The following is a 21,470-nucleotide window of genomic DNA, read 5'->3' as shown; positions in this document are numbered from 1 at the left end:
GTGCATCAGACAGTAATAACAACATTAACAATCTGTATAAGTGTAATAATCTGTGCCAGTGACTGTAACATTCAAACACCAGAGAAAAACATGTGCAACCAAGCAGTAAATGATAGAATTATTATTTCAACGAAACAGGCTAAATATGCATCACAAACAGAACTGTAATGTGTTGAATACATATCGATGAGGTGTGTGAGAAAAGTAATGATACTGACAACACTGATCTGGCAATGCTGCATTGTTCTAGTTGTGCAGCCAGGTGTGTTTGCCCCTGCCAGATGCTCAGTTCGATTTTCAGCTCCGCACAGCCCTCGCGTGACTTTTGAGAGTGCCATCAGTGAGGCTGTATTTTTGTTGTGACGAAAATTGCACAGTGGAATTTAGAGCAACGTTATGCCATCGAGTTTAGTGTTAAACATCGAGAAACCGAGAGGGTGACCTTTGAAAAGTTTTGAAACAGGCCTAAGAGAAACATTTCTTATCAAGAGTACAAGTTTTTCACTGCCACAAATTATTTTTGGAAGGCCGAGAATCCGCTGAAGATGAACCTCGCTCCGGGAGACCTTAAACTTCAAAAACTGAATAAAATGCAGAATGTGTGCGCGCTCTTGCGAGATCAGACCAATGTTTAACAATAACGACGATGGGTGACCTGTTAAACTTAGGCATTTTCACCATAAATAAAATTTTGATCGAATTTTTGACAACTGCAAAAGGTTTTCCCACATTACTGACATGTAGTTGTGTCCGACTAAGGTCTTTGCATATTTTGTGGTCTGATGTGCACAGATTTCTTGGTAGGTAACTGTTAGGTTGATGCAGAAGTTCATAGCACTTTCCTATAAGTTTTATAAAAGCAACAGATATGCATAACAGAGGCGTTAGTCATCAATAACACATTCTCTTTGACTATTTACAACAGTCTGTCAACACTGTGGTAACTTTTTGATTCCGCTATTTTACAAATCATGTGGTCTTGAGGCGAAGAACTCGTCGAGCCGTGTTCGGAGCCCATTTTCATCTGGAAAGGAAGTTCATTAAAGGTTGTTCAATGGAGAGCAGAAAAGGTGAAAATCTGAGGGCGCAAGATCAGGTGCAAAATGCATATGCGGAATGACTTACCAACTCAGTTCCAGTACAGCATTTTTCGTCAATTTAGCAGAATGAAGGAGTGGAGTAGCATCATTTAACACAGTCTTCTTCAATTGCGCCTGCAAGACGTCTCAGTTGTTGACAATAAATGTCAGCACTGATGGATACCCCTCGCAGAAGCAATTCATAGTACACCATACCATCGCTGTTCCACTAGATGCATAACATTATCTTTTGTAGATGCACGCACATCTTTGCACGGGAAGTTTCTGTTTTGTTTGGGTCTCAACCATTGTTTTCCTTTCCTTATGTTAGCATAAAGACAACATTTCTTATCACCAGTAACGATAGAGGATAGTAGTGGTCGGTGTTGTTCACGAGACAACTGATGAAGAGCAAGCAGAGATGCACATATGGCCACCTACTGATTTTTGCCGTTTTGGCTTAGAACACTATGTACCCACAAACCCGACTTTTTAACTTTCCCCACTGCACGCAAATGTCGCATGATTGTGGAATGATCAAAATTTATCACATCTGCCACTTCTTGGGTACAGCGTAGTAGTAGTAGTAGTAGTAGTAGTAAGTAGTAGTAGTAGTAGTAGTAGCTTTATTCCTTTGTAGAACTCTTTTTACAAGCATATAGGACATGGCAAAGTATTTACAAGTTTAGATCAATTTAAAATAAGCTAACTCATATTCACATACATTTACAAACTTCTAGTTACAGACAGTCATTAGATTTACTCCTGGTATACAATACTTCTTTTACAAATAATGTAATGCCACGCTGTTCACTCATATCTCAGACACTCTGGACCATTTTCTGTACTGCATCTTCCCATTTGTTGTCCTGAAAAACTGAGTCAGCATCCCTCTATAATGAGTGAGATGCTGAGCTCAGAAAGAGGAAGAGGTGTTAGTATTGCACTATGCACAGCTTGGAGGTAAGTTTTTATAGAAAAGGAAAAAAGAAGGGGAAAAAAGTATGAAGGTGTTATGTGGAATGCTGGATGTTTTATAATCATTATTATTATTATTTATATAACATTTATATAACAAATTCGGAGTAGGTATTAAAATTCATGGAGAAGAAATAAAAACTTTGAGGTTCGCCGATGACATTGTAATTCTGTCAGAGACAGCAAAGGGCTTGGAAGAGCAGTTGAATGGAATGGACAGTGTCTTGAAAGGAGGATATAAGATGAACATCAACAAAAGCAAAACAAGGATAATGGAATGTAGTCTAATTAAGTCGGGTGATGCTGAGGGAATTAGATTAGGAAATGAGGCACTTAAAGTAGTAAAGGAGTTTTGCTATTTGGGGAGCAAAATAACTGATGATGGTCGAAGTAGAGAGGATATAAAATGTAGGCTGGCAATGGCAAGGAAAGCGTTTCTGAAGAAGAGAAATTTGTTAACATCGAGTATTGATTTAAGTGTCAGGAAGTCACTTCTGAAAGTATTTGTATGGAGTGTAGCCATGTATTGAAGTGAAACATGGACGATAAATAGTTTGGACAAGAAGAGAATAGAAGCTTTCGAAATGTGGTGCTACAGAAGAATGCTGAAGATTAGATGGGTAGATCACATAACTAATGAGGAAGTATTGAATAGGATTGGGGAGAAGAGAAGTTTGTGGCACAACTTGACCAGAAGAAGGGATCGGTTGGTAGGACATGTTCTGAGGCATCAAGGGATCGCCAATTTAGTATTGGAGGGCAGCATGGAGGGTAAAAATAGTAGAGGGAGACCCAGAGATGAATACACTAAGCAGATTCAGAAGGATGTAGGTTGCAGTAGGTACTGGGAGATGAAAAAGCTTGCACAGGATAGAGTAGCATGGAGAGCTGCATCAAACCAGTCTCAGGACTGAAGACCATAACAACAACAACAACAACATTTTTTTTGCCAAACCCATACTCTGTTTTATCTAAGTAATCCTTCAATGTATAAAATGCATTGCATAACAGGTACTTTTTAGCTGTCTTTTTAAAGAAGTGTATTTTTGCAATTTCTTTAATCTCTTTTTGGTCATTTGTTGTACAGTTTTATTCCTTGGTATATAATGCTGTCTTGAGTTCTACTTTTTTTTTTGGTAAATGTAAGTTGAGTCTAGCTCTTGTTCCATGGTAATGGATAGAGCTGTTTGCGCAGTAATTACCATTGTTATAGCAATGGTGAACTAAAAGTAAAAAATGACAATCTGTAAATAAACCCAAAGCAACCGGAATACCAACATGCAAAACGAAAAAGGTACAAACTTGTGTACCAACCTAATAGTGTGAATTACTCCTTGACTTTGTTTCAGAGGTCATTCATTTTGATACTTTCCAACATTGGTATCCATCTTTTCAGTGTGCATTGTATGGATTTCAGTTTTGCTATTAACTTTTTATTTTAGCGAAAATATCGTATATGGGGTGCATATTTTCACTGCCAGTCTCTACTTGTTATCAGGTTATCATCAGATAATATTAATCTGGTACTCAGTAACTCACCAGAGTAGTTGCAGTTTCAGGGCTACTTTAAGACCCAGTGACACATGGAGCCACTTTGGGTGCCGAGCTGAGAGGGGCTCCTGAGGTATACAAGTGCAAAACTTGTATGCAGGGTCTATAATAACTAGCAGTGAAAACTGACACTGTTGAGAGTGCGATAATAGAAGCAAAAATGTTCCAGCAAACTTGGGTCCACAAAGGAGATTTTTGCACCACCTAATTATATATGTGTGGGTACGAGCTGCCATTAATTTCAGTATCAAATATTGCCCCAGTTGGTAAAAATTTATTTGAACTGTAAAATTCTGAATTTTTCGAAACTCAAATTGATAAAGATATATCTTAGGTCAATAATTTCTCAAGGACGATTAATGATTGAAAGTGGTCCCTTGAAGTCAGTAGACTTAGATTCTATTTTAGAAACTTTTGCTAAGATAAAGGCTAGAAAAATTTGAATATAGTATTTTATATAATGACATTTGTCAGCACATCAAAAATTTTCTAAACTTTATGTAATACTGGTGAGTTTTCCTTACATGTATCACAACCTATGCAATTAAAAAGTGTTTTATATTTAACATGTCAATATAAAATTAGATGATATTTTCGGATTTCTGTCCAATTTTTTCTGATGGAAAGTCAAATAATTTGTGAAATATGTACTCAAAATGTTCATTATTTAACTATCAATACTCATAAATATTACATTTCTGTTGAAGTTACAACAATACAATAGGTCTAGTTCTTTCTGCTTTAGCTAAGAACTTTTAAGAATGTCAGGAATTACCTTGAGTGGAATGTATTGTTTTATCTTTTAATAAAAGTCAGAAATTTACTTGAGCCACAGGACTGTCTCTGTAGAACTTGTTTCTGAAAGAAAAAACAACCCTTTTCAATGGTCTCTAGATTTAGACTAATTTTTAAAGCTTTTATTAAGAGCCTGGGGAAAGGAAACTGTCTGTGGGAGGAGCTTCTATGGAAAAAAGGGGTGAATAGGGAATTGAGATACTAGCATTCGGCTTTGACCAGTGTCACAGTGAACATGCGAAAAACTGTTCAAACAACATTGCAACTAGAACGTAACGTCATCGGCAATATTCTGAAACATAACAACATAGTTTTTATTATGGAAGTATACTAGGCCAGGAAAAAAATACTTTGAATTATAACTTTTGTGATCAGTGACACATAAATAAGAAAAACATTTCATTTCTTGGTAAGAAAATGAATTGAGTATCATAAAAACAAGTTCTACAGCTGTAATGGAGATCGTGAAAACCAGTACAAACTATAGAATTACGCTGGTCAACGATGAAAAGGTTAAATAAATAATTGCAGCTGATGCTTACGTATTTGCATCTGTCAAATCCAAGAACGAGGTCAGAAATGTTCCATCACCAACGAATTTTATGTAAAATAAAAAAAAGTTTCCGTGTTTATATAGAGTAAGACGCTAGACATAGTAATTAAAAAGAAAATTAACTGGGTCAACAGTTGACATATTTGTGTTAGGCGATTGTTGTCTGTAGCCCCAGGAATGCCAACAATGTTCAACTGTGAACTTTTCCTCACTATAACAGTCTTCCAGCCCAGGCCAAGGTTTGCTCCAACAATAGACAAAAAAGAAGATCTGTTAACGATTGATATCATCCTGCTTAGTTGCCAGAGGAGTAGAAGCTTTATTTAATGAAATAAGTGTGTGTTCTTCAGCTGTGAACTGACCTGTGTAGTTTCAGCCTACAGCTTACGCCAGGGCTTAACAACTGGCCGGTTTTGAGTACGAGTACTCGCGTCTGCTCAGGCACGTGCTCGCGAGCAGGTGCAAGGTCGCGGAGTAGGGAGGGAGGGGAAATGCGCGCGCACGTTTGAATAGGGCTGCAGCGTGCCTATTGAATTCGCGCCGACTGTGTAACGTTTAAAGTACTACAATCAGCTCTAACATGTCAAGTTGCCGTTGTGTAACCCCAACCATGCTTTCGCAGTTCAACCCCCATTGGGAGGAATTGTATCTGTTTACAGAAAAAGATGCTGTTGCAAAATGTTTAGTATGTCACAAAACACTGAATTCTTTTAGGAAATTTAATTTGCAAGGACATTGTATGTCGTACCACGCAAAAGACTACGGAAGTGGAAAATGTGATGGACCAGATCGTGCACAGGAAGTTATTAAACTTAAAAGGAAGCTATCCGAAGAAGATCTGGACGACGAAGAAAAATCAACTGAGGCAGCTCTCAGAGTGAGTTACAAAATTGCTTTGCTTTTAGCAAAATCCCTGCGCCCCTTCACTGATGCCGATTTAATAAAAGAATGCTTGGTAGTTGCAGCGGAACATTTGTGTCCATCTCAAGTTGAACAGTTTCGGATTGTGCCATTATCTGACATGACCATTATGCGTAGAATACAGGACATGGCAGACGACGTCCAGAGCCAGCCTGCAAATATCTGTAAAGATTTTATGGCGTATTCTCTAGCTCTGGACGAAAGTGTTGATATCACTGGAACAGCGCAGCTTGCCATATTTATTAGAGGTGTTAATAGAGATCTTCAGGTGAGGGAGGAGCTCCTAGATGTAGTAGCAATGAAGAACACTACAACCGGAGGTGATATTTTAAGTAGTGTTGAAGAAAGTGTTGAAAATATAGGATTGTTGTGGAATTCTTTAGTTTCAGTGTCTACAGACGGTGCACCAGCGATGACAGGGAAAAAAAAAAAATCAGGTTTCGTTGCACTGTTGAAGGAGAAAATGCAAAAACTGACCGTGCCGAATGAAATGTGATCCACCAGGAAAACTTATGTGTAAAGAGTATCACTCTAAAAATGTGATGAGTGTTGTTGTTCGTACAACCAATTATATAAGGAAGCATGGGCTACAACACAGGCAATTTAAAAGCTTTCTTGAGGATGAAGAAAGCCAGTATGGTAGCCTGCCTTATTACAGCGAGGTCCGCTGGCTTAGTCGTGGCGAATTATTAAATTGATTTTTTTGCCTATTAGATGAGATAAATACGTTCATGAAAATAAATAACATGTGTGTTCCTGAATTGAAAGGGCCTTCATGGAAATGTGATCTCGCGTTCTTAGCAGATTTAACTAGCCATCTGAATTCTTTGAATATTTCACTACAAGGTAATGGTTCAAATGGCTCTGAGCACTATGTGACTTCCTTCTGAGGTCATCAGTCGCCTAGAACTTAGAACTAATTAAACCTAACTAACCTAAGGACATCACACACATTTTGAACCTGCGACCGTAGCGGTCGCGCGGTTCCAGACTGTAGCGCCTAGAACCACTTGGCCACTCCGGCCGGCACTACAAGGTAAAGATCTGCTAATTACTTATTTCATAGATCGAATATGAGCTTTTAAAATGAAATTGATACTTTGGGTGAGTCAGCTGGAAACAGGAAATCTAGCTCATTTTCCTAAATTATCATCCATGCAAGATGTTCACAAAGGCTGTGAACGTTATTCAAATAGTTTAGTTGCCCTTAAGGAAGAATTTGATCAAGGCTTTCAAGATCTGACAGCACTAGACAGTGATTCTGATCTGTTCTCCTCTCCATATTCAGTGAATATTGAAGAGATTCGTCCTGAGGTGCAACTAGAAAGTATTGACCTGCAGTGTGACAGAGGATACAGAGATAAATTTCAGAACAAGAAAAACATTTTGGAATTCTACAGACACTTCCCTCAGGATAGATTTCCTCGTTTGCACTAACTGGTGGCTACAATAATATCAGTGTTCGGTTCCATGTATGTTTGTGAACAACTGTTCTCTGCAATGAAATGTAACAAGACGCGCCTGCGAAACGCATTGTCTGATCGAAATTTAAACTGCATGCTGCGCCTACAACACACAAGAACAATTACTCCGAACATAGACGCAATTGTAAAGGGCAAAAAGTACAAGATAACCGAGAATCCCACACTTCAGTGACACCTTTTATTGTGTAACAGTTCACAAATTAATACGAATGTAGAGGCATACACTGAGCTAATAAAATTATGTGGCATGTGTACATTCTCCTTTATTTGTTTCATTTGTCACAGTAATAATTCGTGAGTGATATCCCTGCAGGTGGCCGCGGATTTACATTGACTGGCGGCAGCTGTTGTGTGCCCCACGTGACTTTCCCCACTCTCCGCTCTGGTCCGGTAGTGGGGGTAGTGTGCTCGCGCTGCTCCGTGCTCGCGCCTTGCTGCTCACAGCTTGCTCCGCGAGCACGTATGTTGTGAAGCCCTGGCTTAAGCACTGTGTTTTAGGTGGAGAACCGTGTCTTGCAAAAGTAAAAACAATAAAAATAGTTCTGGTTGCGTTTTTGGGGCATTCACTTCAAAAGCACAGAGGCGAAATTTTACTCTTGGATTTAAAAGACCTTATGAGCGTTATTCTGACAATTAAGCAGACCAGAATAGGTGATGGCCTTCAGAAATCCATTGTACTAATTGCATAACATTATTAACTGGCTGGTTAAAAGGGTCCTGTCATATGCCTTTTACAGTTGCTATGGTGTGAAGCTTATGGTCATATAACTTCTTCTTGATGAATAGATCTGGAATCAAACTTCCTGGTAGATTAAAACTGTGTGCTGGACCGAGACTCGAACTTGGGACCTTTGCCTTTCGCAGGCAAGTGCTCTCTGTGAGGACGGGGCTTGAGTCATGATTGGGTAGCTCAGTTGGTAGAGCACTTGCTTGTGAAAGGCAAAGGTCCTGATTCGAGTCTCGGTCCGGCACACAGTTTAAATCTGCCAGGATATTTCATATCAGCGCACACTCTGCTGCAGAGTGAAAATCTCATTCTAGATCTGGAATCAGTTCAAAGTCCAAACATACTGTTCAACGTTCCTCTTTAGGATCAGCAATTCGACTAGTGCCTCATGGGCGAGGCCTTCTCATACCAACACCACTAGATAACAAAAACGTAATTGAAGATTTTCAAAGAGTTAATGATGTTAGTGAATTAAAACAGTAGAGTTGTGCAAATTTAGTGGAAGGAAGTACTACGAATGAATCTCAGTTTCTAACACAGGAGGAATTAAATGGCTTGGCTCGTGATCCCAGGTTACCTTAAAGTAAGCAAAGTTACTTGCTTCCAGACAGAAAGGCCGACGTCTCCTGGAGGATGGCAACAAAATAAGTTCCTTCCATTTATGGCAAAATGAATCTGATAATTTATTTTCTAAAGAGGAAGATATAGTTTTCTGTAATAACGTTGATTTCTTGAAAGAATCACTGGTTGTTGAACACAAAGCTGAAGATTGGCAGTTGTTTATCGATTCCTCGAAAACCAACTTGAAATGCGTCTTGCTTTGCGATGGATACCAGCTGTCTTCCATCCCTTTAGCCAACACAGTTGGTATGGAGGGAAATTACATCAGCCTGCATCTCTAGCTATCCTGTAACTGATATGGCGAGTCCTCAAGGCAGATACGTGCAAATTTTAAAGTGATAGCTATTCTACTTGAATTACAATTTGGCTGTACAAAATTTTGCTGCTGCATGTGCACATGGGATCACAGTGATAGAAGCAATTATTCTATTAAGTGAAGCTGGCAAAAGAGATACACTCAATCTGGGACAGGCAAATGTATTTTCAATGACATATTACATCCCACAACCTTGCAATTCTCAATGAACTCAATGACTAGGTCTCTGTAATGTTAAGAACTGTAGTTTCCTAGAAAGTATATGACAACCACTTGAAAGTGCAGACAAATCTTATTGCCTCCTTTACATACCAGACTAGGTTTCATTAAGAAATTTGTAAAATCAGCAGATTATGGTGGGAGTGCATTTCTCTTCCTAAAAACCAACTTCCCAAAGGCCAGTGAAACTAAACAAAAAGAGGAAATGTTTGTTTACTCTCAAAATTAGAGAACTTATGAAAGATATACAATTTAATAGCCTGTTAAATATGCAGGAATCAGCTGCGTTGTTCTTTCGAAAACATTGTCATATACTTTCTAGGAAACTACAGTTCTAAACATTACAGAGACCTAGTCATTGAGAATTACAAGGTCGTGGGATGTAATATGTCATTGAAAATATAAATGTTGCACTTCCAGCCTGATTTCTTCCCAGAGAAACTTCACTCTATCAGCAACGAACATGGCATGTGTTTTCACCAGGACATGGCTGAAAAGGGAAAATGCTATCAGGAAAATTGGACTCCAAATATGTTGGCGGCAGTGGCGAGGCATGACTTTCAAAGGTAAGGTAGTTCAACGTAATTTCCATTAAAATAAAAGAGAATAATGAACGTCGTATATACGATTTTTTATGTATCTCAGTAAAAAAAGACTTAAATTCTTAAAAGTATACAATGAATTGCATATTTTCATAAATAAGAGTAAATTAAAAATCATACATAGATCTTCTCGCATCACGTCGAACCCAGATTTCCTCTCCAAGATCTCAATCACGTCATCGTGGAAGGACGGGCTTTGGCGCAAAATTGCACACAAGAACTTTTCATTGCTGAGGAGAGCTAGCGAAGAAAATCCCTCCTGACCTTACGTATTTCGAAGATAGGATTGAATTCCCTTCATTACTGAGGATGACCCCTCAGCAAATGAACTAGATATTGGAACAGTCATTATTAAAAGGACACGTTTATGCAGTTCTGGGAATGCAGCCACTAAACCCACTTCTGTCAAATCCCAATGCAGTTTCACGACTGTCAAATGCCAATGCAATTTCACGACAGTGTCCTTCTGCATTTCAATTTCTCTGCATAACTCACACAATTCACTTCGTCAAATTTGGAAAATCAAATAATTTGCCAAAGCTCTGCCCTTCTTCTGGAAACTGTTTTGCAATTTTTTTAAAGCTCACTGGCTTGAAAATCTTATGGCATTTGAGGTTTTCCAAGTTGGCGAATCTGGAATCAATATGCTCTTCATTACACAATAATGTCCAAGAATAATCTCTTATTACAAGTTGATTCATTTTCACTGGCTTAGTACCTACTCAGTGTTTTAATAGGGGCAACATACCACAGACATCAGATACTTTAAACCAGATAGATTCAAAATCATCCCCGAGTTCCATAAATTGTGTTGGAAATTGGTCAACTTGTTTCCAGCAAAACTCAATATCAAGTCTTCTTTTGGAGTACTTGAAACAATATGCCAGCCCCAGGAAACACACAACAGAACACAAGAAAAAAACAGTTGAAAATAAACCATTGTCTTGTTGAAAGAAGACCTTTAGCAACCTATTCTGTATCTGTATCCGAACTATACACAGTTTTTACCATTGAATTTAGCAAGTTCTTTATAACTTGTTTGTATTTTCACACAATTATTGTAGCCTGTTACCATAATACCATCTTGTTGGAGCTAACGATGGAAATCTTTGTTTATTTCTCAGTCGAGTGCTGCCATGCGCTTTGTAAACATAATACCAAAGCTAGAAAGTGAAGTATTAAATATTTTACACTGCTTAATAAAGTTCACCGCTTGTGACAAAACTACATTCAGTCCATGTGCATAGCAATGCTGAAATACAGCTTGAGGGCATTTTTCTCTTGATCTCATCTGAAAACCACTGTGTTCCACTGACGTCACTGCTACCCCATCATATGTCTATGACACCAACTTTTTTTTCACAATTAAATTCTTTTAAGATATCAAAGACAGAAAGTGCTAATGAACTTGCTGTTTATCAAAACTGGTATCTCTGAAACACAGGAATCTTTCTTCAATACTTCCAATTTTTGTCACAACCCTGAGGATGAGTGGAGATCTAAAAGTTCCTGTTTGAAGAATTGGCGTGCCAATCAGATATAATCACAGTGGGCACTGAGGCTATCATCCCACCAATTCGCCAGACTGAGGATGCTCGTTTGGTAACACACAGTGTCCTGCTGCATGAAGAAGTCTGTAACTGCCTGCTGCACATCCATGGCCAAAAAGAGTCGTTGAGTCTTCCAGGTCTTTTTAAAAGGACCGAAGGTGTGATAATTGCATGGGAAGAGATCAGAACTATAGGGCAGGGTGCTCGAGTGTCTCCCACTTGAACTCGTATATCTTCTGTGTTACGACAGTAACAGGGCAGACCTGATATGAGAGAAGTTTGCATTGTTGCCAAATTTCCTCCCACTCCTGAAGTCTGGTACAGGGTTATAGAGGCAGATGTGGCAACATCACGATTTAATTATGTTAATTAATCAATTGAATTATGCAAATTAGCCCTTCTCCACCCCTCCCTCCCCTCCCCCATTTGTCTTATGGGGGAATTTCGAATTTTAGGGGGAATTTCTTTGCTCCAAGGCTGTGCTGACGTCACACCACCACCCTCCACAAGGGAATTGGCGGGCAATTCAAAATGGTGGGTGCCCTTTTTGGGACACGAACCGCAGTTCTTCTGGGTGTAAACTCCAAATGCACCCCCTTACAAATGGAAACTGTCAGTGTCTGCCCAGCTGCAGAAGAGGAAGGTTGGGTTAGTGTACTGTATTTTTTTTTTGGGTGGGAAAGTGAAGTACAGATCGGTCCTAATTACGTAACTAATTGTAAAAGTTGGTCCCAATTACACATCTATACACCTTGCGCTACACAAGGAGTGCATAAAACCACAATGCAACTAAAAAACTGACAATGTCATACAACTAGTGTTATCCTGCTGGAAGAAAAGATTCACAGTACCACTCGAAACTAGTAGCAGATGTACTCAAAATAAGTAGTAATTCTACATAGGATGATCCCTTTAACTACAAGCCAAAATAAATCTCTTCTGCTCCACTTGTGAATTGGCAAGAAAAAGGCTGGAGCAGAAGGTACTATATTTTTGGCAAGACGTGTTCAACTGACAAGATGTTGATGTTGGACAAAGAGGAGTTGAATAAGTGAATTGCCTGTAAGTACTGTATGTATAGCCCTCTACATGAGGAATTGAAGGAGGTGATAATGGATGAGCACAGGGGGAGGACTTTTCAGCAAATAATGATGATGCAAGGGGATGGACTGGAGATGCATTTCACAACTCACCTGTGCTTGAGCTGTTCATGTTTCTGAAATGGCCGGTCAGTCCACAGTGCAGAAGGTGACTCACGCACCCACAACCATCCCTTTTTACCGACTGCGTGTGTGTCTCGCTGTTTGACCGTGGAGATCGCTACAGACACCTCACATTGCATTGCTGTACGCCCTACTCGACAAACACCCCACAGCCGTGGTTCTCGAAATTCAAATAACTGGTACTCTTCTTTATTTCTCGACAACTTCGCCCTGTTCTGTTGCCCTCGAAAGCTGTCTTTGGTATACCTGCTGAGTAACTTATACACTGATACACAGTAGTAAGGCCAACACATGCTACCACTACTGATGGAAAATGCTTCACTGTTCCAATTACAGATCGAAAACGTTGTGGGGCACTCGTAAGCAATGCAGTGCACATACTGGAAATTGAGATAAATTATTGTACATCAAGAAATAAAAACCTCCAGGTTTGATGATGACATTGTTATTTTCTCTGAGGCAGTAAAGAACTTGGAAGACCAGCTGAATAGAATAGACAGGGTCTTGAAAGGAGGATGTAACATGCACATCAACAAAAGCACAACACGGATAACAGAATGCAGTCGAATTAAATCAGGTGATGCTGATGGAATTAGATAAGGAGATGAGACAAAGTAGCAGATGAGTTTTGCTATTTAGGCAGCAAAATAACTGATGATGGCCAAAGTAGAGATAGTATAAAATGTATACTGGAAACAGCAAGAAAAGCGTTTCTGAAGAAGAGAAATTTTGTTAAAATCGGGTAAGGAAGTCTTTTCTGGAAGTATTTGTATAGAGTGTAGCCTTCCATGGAAGTGAAACAAGGATGATAAATAGTTTAGACAAGAAGAGAACAGAAGGTTTTGAAATGTGATGCTACAGAAGAATGCTAAGATTAGATGGGTAAATTACATAATTAATGAGCTGGTACTGAACAGAGTTGGGGAGAAAAGAAATTTGTGGCACAACCTGACTACAAGTAAGGATCGGTTGATAGGACACATTCTTAGACACCAAAGGATCACCACTTTAATGCCAGAGGCAAGTGTGAAAGGTAAAAATCATAAAGGGAGACCATGAGATGAATACAACAAGGAAATTCAAAAGTATGTAGGTTGCAGTAGTTATTCAGAGATGGAAATGCTTGGATATGAAAGAGTAGCATGGAGAGCTGCATAAAACCAGTCTTGGGACTGAAGACAACAAAACGACAGCAGGAAGTTATAGTGTTGACGTTCCATGTAATAATGTATGTGAAGTACACTGACTGTGGAACCACACTGACTGAAGAATCAAGTCACTCTTCATCTTTGGCTATCTTCAGTGCCACCAGAAACATAGCCTTGACTATATTTGAGAGGATACAACCTATTTTACAAGAAAGATTCCCTTTACCTTGAATCTTTCTCCTTTAGTCTTTTGAAGTGGAATGCTAACCTTCAGTTTTAATTACTAGGCCTTGGGCATGTCCCGTGAGCATTACCTTCAAAAACTTTTGTGAAGAGTTCGAGTTGTTCTTATAGATGGTCCCTATCAGCAGTCATAGCTGCCCCATGAACAAGTGTATTGGGAACATATTTGGTCTGTGGAAGATGATAACATCTGTCTGCTCATAGGTAAAGATCTACACTAGTCAGGTTGCAGAAGACAGTCATGTCTGACTTAGAGTGCAGAGAGGCATTCAAGAAAGGGGGCATCTACCCTTTCCCAAAAACACGGTACACTTGATGTTCCTGGGAATGTCATTCAGATGGATCAAGAAGAGATGAAGTTTTTCCTCACCATGGGAACACTCTACAAAAGACGCATCCACATACCTGTTAAAGATGACAGGCTTAAACCTTGCAGAATCCAATATCTTTTCAAAATCTTAATGGAGATTCACAATTTTACCAGAGGTTCAAAGTGAGTAATTTCAAAGTGTTCACATTTCCCAGCCCTACAAATTTTAATTAATTACAGAATACATGCTCCTCGTGGAACAGGAGTATATGGCTGAACTAGAGCATGAACATAACAGGCACTGGCCACTTTCTGTCCTCTACTGCACTGCTTACAACACGAAGCTGCAAAACCAGCCATGACAATGTGGAAAAGAAGAGAGACAAAAAGGCTATACAATACCTTTCTGGTTCAATGCCGCTACTTGCTGACTCCACTTCATGTTTCAAGTCCTGAAAGAAGGATTAACAGCATCTGTAATGACAACAACAACAACGACAATAATAATAATATAATAATAATAAGACAGAATACATGGTCTCCAAACAACAAATACCACAATTCATCATGAAGGCATGATGATTGCATGAGGAGAGATCAGGACTCTAGGATGGGTGCTGGAGTATCTCCCACTTGCATCAGCGTAACTCCTGCGTTACAACATTTGCAACATGTGGACGAGAGTTACCATGAAGCATCAGTACCCCTTCCGCGCACCATTCCACAACAGTGGTCTCCGACAGACAAGCTACCCCATATACATTTCTCATTCTCCAATTGATATCTGTCACTATTTGTCCTTCGGCAGCCAAGAAAAGAATAACAGCACGCTGGAAGTGTTTGGGTGCATTCGGTAATGATGTCGACACAGTTCACAATTCTGCAGTTACCACACACACATCAAAAAGACACAAATGCCATACTAACCATTTGCCCACATCAATGCTTACCGTATTTACTCGAATCTAAGCCGCACTTTTTTCCTGGTTTTTGTAATAAAAAAACCCGCCTGCAGCTTAGAATCGAGTGCAAAGTAAATGAAAGTTCTGAAAAATGTTGGTAGGTGCTGCCACAACTAACTTCTGCCGTCGAATACATGTAGCGCTACACAGGCATGCTTTGCCGGCATAAAGATAAATACTGGCGCCAAAACCTATGCGTCAGTAAATAAATTTAAAAAAAAAGGTAGAAGAATGTAAACATTCTGCCATGTATTCTTCCGTGTTTGCTGCTCTCTCATTTAAATGCTGTCTGCCTAATAAACTATGAAACTAGCGTGAGACAGCAGCAAACGCGGAATAACATACATACCATGTCATGTTAATATTCGTATTATTCTTATGCTGAATAGTGATAGCCAGAAATTAAGCACGGCAACTGACTAGATTTTTAAATCTAAGATAACTCTAATTTCTGTGCAGAATACAATGTACTAAAGAGGCGCCTGCGAAGATTTTCAAACGGAGAAAAATTTTCACTAAATTCTCGTTCAGAACATCTTCTGTCATACGCAGTCTATTATTTGGTTCTTGTTGATCATTATCAAAGAAAGTAACAACAAATAGCAGTCTCTTGCCATTGTTTCGCTTACGAGACAATTCCTCTCTTTTTTTTATTGTAAGCCGCGGTAGCACGCACAAAAGCAAGCCATGCCGCGAGCAGCGACAGGTAAACACTCATTATCAGAATGCGACAAACAATGCATGACACAGTACAATAATGCATTTTCAGCTTAGAGTGACATAAACACCTATAACCAAGAGAACGGCACTTATCAGGTCAAAGCAAAATAAGCAATCGATTCAAACCAGACAAAGCACGTGTAAAAGGAAGGTTACCTGTATAAATACGGGCGGAGCACTTGACATATAGCAATGGCTACCTGGTAAAGCTTAACTGTTAAGCTTACGACTCGAACCAAACTACTGTAGCTGTATGTTCATCCATTCGACCTAAATTGTGCCTCATGTTGCAATGGACCAACTTTGTTTCGATTTGAAGGTGTGGTCTAAAAATTTTCTCTCCCCTTGAATTTTGAGTCTCAGATTTCAGGTGCGGCTTAGATTCAGGAAAAATTTTTTTCCCTTGATTTCGAGTCTCATTTTTCAGGTGCGGCTTAGATTCGAGTAAATACGGTATATACCCGCATAAAAGTTTTTGTCTCCATGCAAAGGGTAACAGGATCTTTTTTCTAGTTTTTACCAGCATTTTCTATTGTACGAATATAGTATTAAAAAAAAAAAAAGTGCTGGATACCTCTATACAAGAGGTATACTGCACTGGGCAGTGCCTTTTCTCTCTCCCCCCCCCCCCCCCCTTTCTTTTTTTAATTAAAAGTCGCTTCCCCACTAGACTACTTTAGCCTGAAGGTTCACAAGCCAATCAACATTGTATAAGCAGCTACTTGATACAAACCTTGAACTTTGTCTGTTTTACCCCACTGTCAGCAGCACACTAGTGGTACACACAGACCATGTGGAACGTGACTCACCTCAAAGTGGTCCTCGTTCATAGCCTCCTTATCTCCCTCGTCCTCAGTCTTCTCAATACTGAATGTGCAAGAAAGTCTTCTGGAGGTGAACATTCCTGGAACAGTTTCAAAAAAATGCTCCTTAAGGCAAGAGAAATAAAACAAAGGTAATCCAATGCAGCTGAATTAAATCACGTGATGCTGAGGTAATCAGATCAAGAAACAAGACACCAAAAGTAGCAGGCGAGTTTTGCTACTAGGGCAGAAAAATAAATGACGACAGCTGAAGGAGAGCAGGTATAAAAAATGTAGACTCACTGACAAGAAAAGCAATTCTAATAAAGAGGAATCTGTTTACATTTAATGTAAGTTCATGCATTAGGGAGTGTTTCCTGAAGGTATTTGTCTAAAGTGTAGCCTTGTAAAGAAGTTAAAACATCGGCAATAAGCACTTCGGACAATATGAGAAGCTTTTGACTGTGACACTTCAGAAGAATGCTGGAGATAAGCAGGCTAAATCAAGTAATTAACGATGAGGCACTGAATGGTACAATTTCACTGAAAGAAGGGATTGTTTGTGATGTGTAACATATCACTAGCACGAAGTGATGTGTTGCACACTGCTAATAGTACAGAAGAATGATGCTCATCAAACATAAAGTTACACGTACTGTACGAAGAAATTGTATTGTTTGTGCATGATGAGTGTGGTGGAAGCAGGATTTTTGCAAGAAGCAGGTGGCTCTACAGTTTGGTCAAGCTTCCAGGCACCTGTCAATTTGGCAGTCATTCTGTGGGGCTGCGCCCTCGCCCCTGAGACATGTTGCACTTCACAGAATAGTTGGCAACTCGACAACGGCCTACATCACGAAAAAAACGGAAGAGTGAGTTCCATTGGAGACTGTGCTAAAGCCTCTTATACAGCCGATGTTGAGCTGTTGACAATTTCGTTAAAACTTGATGTAACTATCAAAGGTAAATTGTAGACAATTGTGTGTGCGAGTTTCCAGACCTGTATGAATTGGCAAAATAGATGCATGTCTTCAAAAAGAGACTGCAGTTATTTAGTAGCTTGTTGAACCTAGATAAGCATGAATTTTATCTCCAGAACAGACCAGACTGCACAGGAATGCAGAGATGCTGGAGTTGGCAGTCATGTGTGCATGAGGAGCTCTTGCTTGTGTGATGAATGGTGTGTGTGTGTGTGTGTGTGTGTTGTGTGTGTGTGTGTGTGTGTGTGTGTGTGTATTTTACTGATGAAGGCCGTGGCCAGAAGCTCTATGTAAGTTCTTTTAATTCTGCCTGTCTGCAACTTAACGTGTCTTCTTTAAGGTAGGTAGCAATCTTTCTTTTCCTATATTGTTGATATTCCCACCTGGAGTTTCCATTGTTTGATATTATCTTCTTGGTATGATAGGTAGTGTGGGCCAAACTACAGAATATTTTGATATGCCAACAAAGCAGACAGTAGTAACAAAAAGGACAACGATTTCAAGATTCTGTCGGTGGTTGGTGAAGAGCAGAGCACATTTCATTGATTCCTTGTACAGCCAACAGATTTATAAATTGCCGCCATTCTACTTCTGCATCTACATAGATACTCCATGAGCCACCGTATGGTATGTGGTACAGGGTACCCTGTAACACTACTTGTCATTTCCCCTCCTTTCCACTTGCAAATAGAACAAGGAAGTGAAGAAACAAACAAAAGTAATGCTTGAAAAGTCTGCCATATGGCTCCACAGTAACAAGCTGATACTCAACAGTAGCTAGACTGAAACTATGTATTTCTTCTTGCACAATCTACAGGAAAAATTAAATGAGTCTGACTCTGTAAGACTTCTAGGAATCCACCTGGACCCGAAATTAACGTGGAACACCCACACAGAACTGTTATGTACCAGACTATCTAGAGTAGTCTATTTGTTAAGGAAACTAAAAACATTAGTTAGCAGAAAACAACTTTTATCTTCTTATTATGCCTTCTCTGAATCTCACTTACAGTACGGAATAAAATTATGGGGCATCCTTCCAGAACAGATGTTCATTCACATGATACCAGATATAAAAACAATCTTGATGTAGAATTTACTAGGCTGTCTAAGGTCCAAAGTAGCTTTAAGCAAACAGGATTAAAATTATATAACAAGTTACCATCATCACTGAAAGACCTACAAGGTGATGCATTCAAGAAGCAGCTGCACAGATTGTTAGCTGATAAGTGTATCTATGACGTAAAAGAATTGGAATGTAGTAGAGAGTGAGAGTAACTATGATGTAAAGGAATTGGAATGTAGTAGAGAGTACCTATGATGTTAAGGAATTATAATGTAGAGAATAACTCTTTATCCTCATGTAATGTAATCTGAATGTACATAGTTTCCCAATTTTAGATTCACTATCAAATGTAATGTCAAAACTGTCTATTTCAGCAAATGTTGGCTAATGACAAGTAATAAATAAATAAGGGAAAAACGACTGAGCCCTAATTTCTCGTAACTTATCTTTGTGGTCATTATACATAATTTATGTTGGCAGCATTAGGATTATTCGGAAATCAGTTTCAAATGCCCGTTCTCTACATTTTCTCAACAGTGTTTCTCGAAAAGAACATCAAATTACTTCCTGGGATTCCAATCTGAGTTCCTGAAGCATTTCCGAAACACTCACATGTTGTTTGGACCTAACGGTAACAAATCTAGCCGCCTGCCACTGAATTGCTTTGATGTCTTCCTTCAATCTGATCTGCTACAGATCCCAAACACCTGAACAGTACTCTAGAATAGGTCGCTCCAGTCGCCTATATGCACTTTCCTTTACAAGTGAACCAATTTTTCCTAAAATTCTCCCAATGAACCGAAGTCGACCATTTGCCTTCCCTTCCACAGATTTCACAAGCTCACTCCACCTCTTATTGCTTTGCAATGTTACACCCAAATATTTAAATGACTTGACTGTGTCAAGCATGACACTAGTAATACTGTATCCAAACATTACAGGTTTGTTCTTCCAATTCAGCCGCATTACTTTACATTTTTCCAATTTAGGGCTAGCTGCCATTCCTCACACCAACTGGAGATTTTGTAACTTCCTACAGTCACTCAACTTTGACACCTTACCGAACACCACGCATCATCGGCAAACAAATGCAGATTGCCCCCCCCCCCCCCCCCCTCCCGCCAAATAATTTATGTATATAGAGAACAACAGTGGTTCTATCAAACTTCCCTGAAGCACTCCTGATGATATTCTTGTCTCTGATGGACATTTGCCATCAAGGATAACACACTGGATTCTATTATTTAAGAAGTCTTCGAGCCATTCACATATCAGTAAACTCATTCCGTATGCTCGTACCTCCGTTAACAGCCTGCAATGGGGCACCGTGTCAAATGCTTTCCGGAAATCGAGAAATATGGAATCTGCCGGTTGCCCTTCATCCACAGTTCTCAGTATATCACGTGAGAAAAGAGCAAGTTGAGTTTTGCACAAGCGTTGCTTTCTAAAACCATGCTGATTCGTGAACATAAACTTCTTAGTCTCAAGAAGGTTGATTCTATTCGAACTAAGAATATGTTCAAAGATGCTGCAGCAAACAGAAGTTAGGGATATTGTCTGTAATTTTGCAGGTCTGTTCTTTTACCTTTCTTATATACTGAAGTCACGTGTGCATTTTTCCAGTCGTTTGGGACTTTGTGCTGGGCGAGAGATTCATGATAAATGCTAGCTACATAGGGGGCCAATGCACTGGAGTACTCTTTGTAAAATCAAACTGAGATTCCATCCAGACCTGGTGATTTATTTGCTTTCAAATTTTTCAGTTGTTTCTCTATGTCAGGTATGCTTATTTGTGTGTCATCCATAAGGGTGTCTGCCCGATGGTCAAATGACGGTATGTTTGAACGGCTCTCCTATGTAAATCATTTCTTGAACTTTGGCTTCCGATTTACTATCTTCAACTGCCACATCACACTGGCTGACAAGTGAGTGAATGGAAGCCTTAGACCCACTTAGCAATTTCACATACAACCAGAATTTTCTCGGTTTCTCTACCAGATCTTTTGCTAAGGTGTGACGGTGGTAGTTGTTGCGTGCTTCACACACAATGCTCTTTTACACATCTGCACGAATCTTTCCTAACCTTCACTTGTTGTCATTTGTGTGTCCCCTTTTGAACCTAGTGCAACAGCCTCTGCTTTCTCAGCTTCCGCCGAATTTCATTACTAAACCATGGTGGGTCTTTTCCATCTTTTACCCACTTACCACAGGGATGTAGCTCTCCAGACCATGGTTTACAACCTGCTTAAACTTTGCCCATAATTCCTCTACATCTATCTTACTGTAACTAAGTTATGTCAATTCACTAAGTGAGATGTTAATAACTGCTTATCTGCTCTACCTATCAGAAACACTCTCCTACCCTTCTTAACTAATGTATTAACTTTCGTAATCATAGTTGCTATAATGACACCATGATCGCTAATCCCCATTTCTATAATGACTTGTCCATAAGGTCCAGCCTATTTGTAGCTACAAGTTCTAAGGAGTTTTCATTGCATGTGGACTGCCAAGCTAACTGCTCAAGACAATTTTCAGAAAATGTGTTCAAAAGTATTTTGTATGATTGTATGACTGTCCGTCTGTACACAAACCCCCCCACCGGAATGAATCCACAGACAT

At 39.4% G+C, this 21,470-nt stretch overlaps 1 long non-coding RNA gene across 2 annotated transcripts in view; it reads right to left on the bottom strand.

Moving 5' to 3' along the window:
• Nucleotides 1-1,932: 1,932 nt before the first annotated feature.
• Nucleotides 1,933-21,470, bottom strand: part of LOC124550886 — a 34,673-nt gene continuing 15,135 nt past the window's right edge. Inside the window, exons 3-5 of one of the 2 annotated variants that reach the window (XR_006967744.1) lie at nt 16,812-16,906; nt 14,723-14,772; nt 1,933-1,989 (exon numbers count right to left, since the gene is read on the bottom strand). This is a non-coding gene — a long non-coding RNA (uncharacterized LOC124550886). Of the gene's footprint in view, nt 1,990-3,183; nt 4,467-14,722; nt 14,773-16,811; nt 16,907-21,470 lie in introns of those variants that run through there. The other variant, XR_006967743.1, reaches the window with a different exon arrangement.

This window comes from Schistocerca americana, chromosome 9 (genome assembly GCF_021461395.2).
Source record: "Schistocerca americana isolate TAMUIC-IGC-003095 chromosome 9, iqSchAmer2.1, whole genome shotgun sequence".
Lineage (NCBI taxonomy): Eukaryota > Metazoa > Arthropoda > Insecta > Orthoptera > Acrididae > Schistocerca > Schistocerca americana.
This window is presented reverse-complemented; position numbering and strand designations above follow the sequence as displayed.